At 35.1% G+C, this 9,085-nt stretch overlaps 1 protein-coding gene across 1 annotated transcript in view; it reads left to right on the top strand.

The window, feature by feature from the left end:
• The window catches only part of LOC148940115 (uncharacterized), a 49,958-nt gene continuing 40,873 nt past the window's right edge, over positions 1-9,085 (top strand). Inside the window, exon 1 of the mRNA XM_089105915.1 lies at positions 1-66. The gene's annotated coding sequence lies outside the window, so the exon portion shown is untranslated. The remainder of the gene's footprint in view (positions 67-9,085) is intronic.

The following is a 9,085-nucleotide window of genomic DNA, read 5'->3' as shown; positions in this document are numbered from 1 at the left end:
TCAGTTCAAGCTATGTTGTAGATCCATGACCCTTTTACCAAACTAGGATAACAGTACAAATAAAAGGTACTATATAAGTTGTTAGTAGTTACAATTAATGTTATTGAATTTAGTGGAATTACACCTTGGGCTATTTCAAGGGGGAGGGGGGGGTAAATCCGTTGTCTTTCTCAAAGGTTACGATAATATTATATATCAACGTTTTAAGGATTTCTTTAATTGTGTAAAAACAAAAAATACCTTCTGAACTTGCCTTAAGACTCGTCAGAATTCGTAAAAATATGTGTCAAAAGTGGAAAATGTTCTTAAATATTATTTATATGTTATTCTTTATTTTTCAGCTTTGTTGTTATTATGAGCATTTGTAAACCTGAAACACAAGAGCACATTTGAAGAAAGCCGTAAAAAATTATGAAAATTACTTTAGAACAATCATAGATTCTCACATTATTTAAGGCAAATTACTTCCCTTTGCACTCCTCCCCCAGGATATTATCCAGCCCACGATATAATTTTGTATTATATTTTACAATGGTTAACGGCAAACGCTAAGGTTTTCCAACGGGAACACTGCTCTAACAGCGAAGAAAAGAGTATTGTAATGGGAAAATATATAGTGGGCTGTATATTTAGCCATAAAGAGGGGGGGGTAAGTAGAACGATGGGCCCATAGGAGTGAGATAAGTAATTATGAATGCTTCCAATACCCTGTTGTAGCACTGTGGATTGATGCTCCGCTAGGCAATACGGGGCCGGGGGCTTGATCCCCACCGCAGCAAGGCTGGGTGCCAAGCTTGCTACTTGTCCCTGTAAAAAATAATCTAAAACTGTAACGTTGATTTGCCGCCCTATATGCCAGCAATGGCTCTGGAGAATATATTTTTCTTATGAATGTTTTCGAGTAGTTTTTATACTTTTTTAAGGCTTCCTTCAAGTGTGCCCCTCTGCTTCAGGTTTATCTGACCCCTGGTAAAACATGTATCAGTTTCTCTAAACTTTCGGTAAAAAAAGACTTGGATGTGGCAAATAATAGTGCTAAAGTAGTAAATAGGTAATATTTTCAGAAGTAGATAGAACTAAAAACAAAACAACACTTGATTAGCAGACCTGGCATGTCTAAAAACTCTTATGTCCTGAACTCCAGCTTGTTGTCTTTATGATTTAGGAAAATCTGAAGGAATACAAAATATTTGTTTTTGATTTGAATATGGCGGTCGATGCCTAGAAAAAGAAGCAGCGCTCTAAAGAACATTCTTGTCGATGTTCTTTAGATGGTCTTTGGTCGAAGACACTGGAGGGGTCATCGTGGAGAAGCATCGTTACCGCCTTATGCACCGACCGGCGTGGGAAGCCATGAGTAAGAAAGTAATGGCGGTTGTCTTGTCTTTTCTTACATACTTCATAAATCAATGGACTTGTCTGACTTCCAGTGTTGGCACGATAACGGCTTTATTCCAAACCGTTTTGTCTGGAAATTGACAAACTTATGCGTCAATCTTAAAAGGAAATCAAGCCCGTTCGTATTATTACATTATTGTTACATTCTCTATAGGGATATTATCAGGCATGCTCCCCCCCTGAAACGTCTAAATCCTTGAACTGTTTTTCATATGCTCCTATGTTTTTGTATGATTCACTCGCTTCTGAGTAATGGCTTAATTTTCCACACCTTCAAAGTATGGGTACCCCTGTATAACCCCTAGATATCCCATTTTTTTACAGTGTCATATTTTACAAGAGAAATTTCAAGTTGCTATTTTAGAATGTATTTCAATGTGTAAATTTGTTTGTTTTCTATTGACATACTAAAACAAATAAAACAAATGATACTTTTAATAAAACAAAGGAAAAGAGGAGGTTTTGCATAAAAAAAACTACTTTTTTTAAAAGGAGTAAAAAGCTACATTCAAGCAGAGCTTAACATAGACGGAAATGACCCAACATGTAGAGTAGTTTGTTACCCATAACTTTTATTGCATATTGTAATAGATTGTGTGTTTTACTAAAAAACACAAAACAAATCCTTAATATTAGTATCCATTCAAGCTTGGATGTATTACATAAAAACAACAAGTTTTTTTAACTGATAGTAAGGGGCGACATTAAAGCTTAAAATGAACAGAAATTATTCCGTATATTAAAGGGTCTGTTTTCTTCTCAATGCCTCGCTCTTTACGCTAAAGTTAGACTCTTTCTCACAGCTCTATTTTTTAAAGCAATAAAAAACTTTTACGGAATAAAGTTGAAAACTTTATTCCGTATATGAAAGGGGTTGCCCCCTCCTCAACCCCTCACTCTTTACGCTAAAGTTTGACTTTGTCTCACAACTTTGTTTTTTAAAACAATAAAAAACTTTAGCGTAAAGAGCAAGGGGTTGAGGAGGGGGCAGCCCCTTTCATATACGGAATAAAGTTTTCAACTTTATTCCGTAAAAGTTTTCTATTGCTTTAAAAAAGACCAGAGAAATCAAAATGGTACTAGTATGATGCACGCCCTACCGCTCAAGTTGTTCATTCATGGACGCATTACACAACCGGTTTTTTTTTTTTTCGTTAGTTTCTTTCAGCTTAGCGTGAGACAAAACAAAGAGAAGTGACAAAATAGATGGAAAATATATAATATGGGCTATATATTTGCACACTAAGGGTGGGGGGGGGGTAAAGTATTTGGACAGTGTGAAGTTAGAAAACCATTCTTACTACATAACATGCAGGCTAATTGTACCTAAACATTAGGCATGCAGACCCGCTATACTTTACCCCCCCTCCCTAATGTACAAATATATGGCCCAAACTTGTTTCTAAAGTATTATATTTTTATCTTACTTTGGTATATTTGATTAGGATTGAGCGTCAAAGAAACATATTAGAAGAACGTTAGGCAGGGAGTATATCATACTAGTACCATCAACATCTCCAAATATAGGGGAAGTTTCTCTTTCCTAATGAATAAATTAAAAAAAATTAAGCTGTTTTGCCAGAATCCGAGGAGTGAATCAAACAGTTCGTGGCAACAAACTGTAAGTAAGGAGCAACCCGGCTCAATAGTAACTGAAACTCTAAAAACCGGAATTTTATCACCAATAGATACAAGTATATCAAAAGAATACCTGTATATCAAAAGAATCGGGATTTTATGCTTTTTTCAAATATATAACTTTAAATAAGTTTAATCTTACCCATCAAAGGCTACGAGCCTGAGAAAGTTTGTCTGATTTTTGAAAAAGGGCAAAACACCCCCTAAAAGTCATAAAATCTTAATGAAAATCCCACCAACAGATTCAGCGTACCAGTTAACCCTGCTGTAGAAGTTCTAAGTTCCTATGAAAAAATGTAAAATTTTGTATTTTCTGCCAGAAGAAAGATCACGGATGCATGTTTAGTGGTCTTAGAATATCGTGAGAGGGATCATTCGAACGGGAATTAAAAGTTTTAGTGCCCTTTTTCAGTGACCAAAAAAATTGGAGGGAACTAGTCGCCCTCCCACGCCCCTTTTTTTCTCAAAATCGTCCGATCAAAATTTTGAGATAGCCATTTTGTTCAGCATAGTTGAAAGGCCGACTAACTATGCCTTTTGGGATATCATGAACCTCCCACTGCCCCTGGGGATAGGTCTTTAAGTTACAAAATTTGCTACAAATTAGTTACAAAAGTTACAAAATTGCCTTAGTTTTATATTTTCGTTCTGAGATTTCTATTATATAGCATTAAAAGTGCCAATTAGACCAGGTTTGCCCCCCCTGGAATTCGGCTTATGGGCGCCCATGGAAGTATGCATACATTTTCCAGGGGGAGAGATTTCTACTGTAGACCAAATATTATATGTTTTATCGTGGGATGTAGGGTAAAGGGAATTCAAATTTCAATTTAGAGGAAAATATTTTTCGCTTGTCTTCACAAAAGAGTATGAACTGTATTTTTTTTAAATGCCTGTTACTTGGCAGGCTCTGCTGCTAGATAGCATTAGACTAATTATATATAAAAATTCGTTTTTATTCCCAAATAAATGCAACAGAGTGATGTTAAAACTTAAACGAACAGATATTATCCCTTATATTAAGGGAGGCGTCCTTTCCTCAGCCCCTACGCTTCACGCTAAAGTTTTATATAGACCTATGCTGAAAACAATTATAAGCGCACTTTTGCTTGAGCAGTCCTTCTTAAAGTATTAAGTATTGGTGACAAAAAGTAAAATTTTATCATAAAGTGCGGGAGGCTGATAAGGTGGTACCCTCCTCCTTACACACGGAATAATTTCTGCTCCTTTTAAGTCTCAATATCGCTCTTTATTTTCATAAGAAAAAATTGTTTCTCTTCGTTTTTAATGCAATATCCTCGGTTTACCGACGATATGGAAATTTCGGAGAGATTAAATATAAACATAATTACGTGAAGGTTACGTGGGAGAATTTTTCATGGAGGAATTTTTCATGGGGGAAGGGAATTTTCCATGAAGGAGGTGTCGGATTTCCCAGCATCATTTAAAAAACGAGCAGAAATTAAATTATAAAACAAGTTTTTTTTACCTGTAAGTAAGGACGAGCATTAAAACTTAAAAGGAACAGAAAACATTATGTATTGGAGGGGGGTTGGCTCTCCTCAATAGCTCCCTCTTACGCTAAAGTGTGTTTTTTTTTTGCTTTTAAACGAGGTTATTAATCTAATTAAGGAGCCTTTGTGATTCGGCAGTCATTCTTAAATAACTGGAACAAAAATCAAACTTAGGTTATTATAAGGTTATTATTAGTTTTAAAAAAGAGAAGTTAATATATAAATTTCCGTTTAATTATTCATGTACGGTGAGCAATCTTCAAAACCTGCATTAATTCAGAAACGTTCAGAAATTAAATAAAAAAACAAGTTTTTTTTAACTGAAAGTAAGGAGCAACATTAAAACTTAAAAGGAACAGAAATGATTCCGTATATGAAAGGGGGTTTCCCCTCCTCAACACCCCGCTCTTTACGCTAAAGTTGTTTATTGTTTTAAAAAGTAGAGTTGTGATAAGTAGACTTAATCAACAAGGCTTCTAAATTGCTTAGACATAAGAGTTAGGGTGAACATATAAATATTTTTGAACACACACAGTTAGAATACCCCCGTGGAAAATAGGGTTTTCCAAATTTCAGAATTTTATTTGAGTTGTGTTTTCTTGTTTAGTTGATAAAAGCTAAGGTAAATGAAAAAGAGAAATTTGCACACCAGAAGTATCTTAAAAATTTACCGCAATCCAATTCTTGCTGAAAAGATTTCCATATGAAGTTCTGCAATTTTTGGCAGTAGCAGGCGCCAAAAAAAAAAAAAAAAAAAAAAAAAAAAAAAAAAAAAAAAAATAAGGCGAAATTTCATCGCCTATTTTTCGGAGATTAAATAAAAGGAGAGCTAATGCTGCCTCAAATTCGACTCATTATATCAAAGATCAAACAGTCTGTGGCAACAAATGTAAGTAAGGAGGGACTAGGCTCAATAGTAACCAAAACTCTAAAACCTGAAATATTGATACCAATAGTTGCTTAAGAAAAATCAGAATTTTATGCTGATCTAAAATATATAAGTTTCATTAAGTTTAGTTTTATCCATCAAAAGTTACGCGAAAAATTGCCTTATTTTCGTAGTTACGCGAAAAATTACCTGAGAAAATTTGCCTTATTTTCGAAAAAAGGGGGAAACACCCCCTAAAAGTCATAGAACTTTAATGAAAATCACTCCATCGGATTCAGCGTATCAGAAAACCCCACTGCGGATGTTTCAAGTTCCTATCTGCAAAAATGTGGAATTTTGTATTTTTTTTCAGAAGAGAGATCACGGATGCGTGTTTATTTGTATTTTTGTTTGATTTCCCCAGGGGTGATCGCATCGATCCAGTAGTCCTAGAATATCGTAAGAGGGCTCATTTGAACGGAAATTAGAAATTCTAGTGCCCTTTCTAAGTGACCAAAAAAGTTGGAGGGCAACTTGGCCCCCTCCCACGCTCATTTTTTTCCGAAAGTAACCCAATCCAAATTTTGAGATAGCCATTTTGTTCAATATAGTCGAAAATCTTATAAATATGTCTTTGAGGATGACTTAATCCCCCACAATTCCGAGGGAAGGGCTGGAAGTTATGAACTTTGCCCATTGTTTACATCACAGTTTATAGACTATAAACTGTGTTTATAGACTATAAACTAATTCTATAAACTGTGGTTTACATATAGTATTGGTTATTGGGAAGTATAAAGACGTTTCAGGAGGGATTTTTTTCTGATGGGGGGGGGGCTGTCTGAGGAGGGGGTTACGGGGGAGAATCCTTCCATGGAGGATGTTTCCATGGAGGAAGGGACATTTCTGTGAAGGGGGTGCCGGATTTCCCAGTATTATTTTAAAAAGGGTCAGAAATTAAATAAAAAAACAAGTTTTTTTCAACTGAAAGTAAAGGAGCAACATTAAAACTTAAAACAAACAGAAATTATTACGTGTATGAGAGAGGTTACCCCCTAGTCAATACCTCGCCCTTTACGCTAAAGTTTCTTTTAGTACTATCAAAAGAGCTATCTATTCTAATTAACTGGCCTTTGTGATTCAGGGGTTTTTGATTCGAACAAAACTCGAACTTTAGCGTAAAGAGCAAGGTATCGACTAGGGGGCAAACTCCCTAACATACGTAATAAGTTCGTTACGTAAGATACGTCAGAACAAAATTTCGAGAAAGCCATTTAGCCAAAAAAGTAAAATTAATATGCAAATTTTGTTTGAATTATTCGTGTACGGTAAGCCAAAATCAAAGCTGCATTACTTCAAAAACGTTCAGAAATTAAATAAAAAAAAACAAGTTTTTTTTAACTGAAAGTAAGGAGCGACATTAAAACTTAAAACGAACAGAAATTATTCCGTATATGAAAGGGGCTGTCCCCTGAATACCTGAATACCTCGCTCTTTACGCTAAAGTTTGACTCTGTCACACAACTTTATTTTTAAAAACAATAAAAAATTTTAGCGTAAAGAGCATAGCGTAAAGAGCGTAAAGAGAAGGGAAAAAATTCCTTCTATATTTCTGTGAAGGCTCTTGAAGAGTTACGAAACTTGGGCATAAAAATGCACTTTTGGAGGTTTTAGGCACGCTACCCCCCCCCCTCCCAACCCCACACACACCTACACAACAATTCATCGGTGCTCATCCATAATAACTGCTGCACACATTATATCCATCGCCGATATAACACAGCCTCGAATGAATCAATATAACTAGATGAAAAATTAAAATGCCTATATTAACATTTTATTTTGTATGAACTACACGCATCTTTAGGAGTGAATGCGTCACCGAACAGCATTACTGCTTCTGAGAGTAGCTTCTGAGAACTTGCGATTTTTCGATAATTTTAAATGGATTGGCAATCCAATAATTATCAATCGATAGTTTTTCTAGCTCTTTTGGGCAAAATTGTGGTTTGTGCCAAAAAAGGCATAAAATACCACTTTCCAGTGGCATAATATTTCTTACCACGTAATTGGGGCACCGGCGTAATTTATTTCATTCAAACAAACTTACTCCTAATTTCCCAGGATTAATGGTTAGGTATGATCATCCCTGGGACAGAAACAAACAAACAAAGAAAAAAGACTATGTGATCTATCTTCTCAAAAAAAAAAAAAAAAAAAAAAAATGCAAACTTTCACATTGTCATGGTTGCAGCGACAGGTGCAACCTAGTAAAGAGCAAACCACGGCCCTTAGTAACCAAAAGTTAAAAAACGCGTTTAGAAAAAAACTTTCTAGTGAAAAAATATTCCCATCTGACACTGATTCAGGAATGGTAACTAGCGTTTCAGTTCGTATTAAAAATAAAAGTTTATTGAGAAAAATAAATTTATGATTATTTCAAAAAAAGCCTGAAACCCCTCGAAACTGGCATCAGATCAAAATGAAAAGTGTTCAATTGGAATCAACATAGTCGAAAACCTTATTCAGGGAAATTACAGTCCCCAACCTTGAAAAACAAGAAAAATCACTTTTTTGTATGGGTAGCACTGATCTGTCTCCCTTTTTTTCTCCTTTTTCTTCCAGGGCTGGCGGTTTACTAGAACATCATAGAGATATGCTTAATGTCTCATTAGAAAGCTCTTTCTCACATATACTTGCTTTTTATAAAGTCCACCATCTGCAAGTGCCATATAGCACAAAAATGGCACTTTCTGTGCCATTTCTCAAGGAGCGGGGCTAGTGGGGTACAAAACATCGTAGATAGATGTTTAATAGCTCACATCAAATCTACTTTTCATATCTACGTTTTATTTATAAGTCCCACCACCAGCAACTGCCAAATGGCACTAAAAATGGCACTATTGATGCCATGTCTCAAGTGGAAAAGCTAGGGGCTAGTGGGCTGCCAGAACTTCTTAGAGATATGTTTAATGGCTGATTTGAAAGCTATTTCTCATGTCTACGTAATTTAAATCAGTTTTGCCATTCGTAAGTTCCACATAGCACAAAACACGGCACCTTTTGTGCCACTTCTTAAGTTGAAAAGCTTCGAACTACAAAACGGTACCATTGTAATAATAGTAGAGTAGTAGGTTCCATTTCTACGGGCCCTATGTACCAAACAGGTTTTTCTGGTAGGTATTCTATTCTACAGGTCATTACATCTTTGCCAAGAGATTTACGCAATTTCTAGTTCAAGGTATATACATGTCTTTTTTTAGTGATAAACCAAAACCAGCATGTCTTGTTTCGCTGTTATGCAATTATTTTTTCTATATATGCAGGTTTCTAATTAGGTTCTTCAGCAGTTTTGAATAGTTCATTCAACTTAACACTACTGTCATATTTTGTGAACATTTAAATTGAAAATGGATAATTCTAAGCAATTTCTGGTGAGTAAAATTTTCTCATTATTATAATAAAAAAAAATTGTCTCGTCATTAAGTTAAGGAAGAAATCCTTACCTTACACTATGTAGTTACCTCTTTTAAAAAACTTCCTTCGTTATTAAATATTAAATGATCCATGTATTTCAATTTCAGTAAATATTCAAAAAAAAGAGGGATGTTCACTTTGATTTTGGTTCATTGTATATGAAAAATTAAAATAGAATGGCAGAAAAAAC

The sequence above is a fragment of the Artemia sp. Qi Xiang Cuo genome, chromosome 20, assembly GCF_049724085.1.
Source record: "Artemia sp. Qi Xiang Cuo chromosome 20, ASM4972408v1, whole genome shotgun sequence".
Lineage (NCBI taxonomy): Eukaryota > Metazoa > Arthropoda > Branchiopoda > Anostraca > Artemiidae > Artemia > Artemia sp. Qi Xiang Cuo.
Note: the sequence above shows the minus strand (reverse complement) of the source record. Positions and strands in the feature narration are given on the sequence as shown.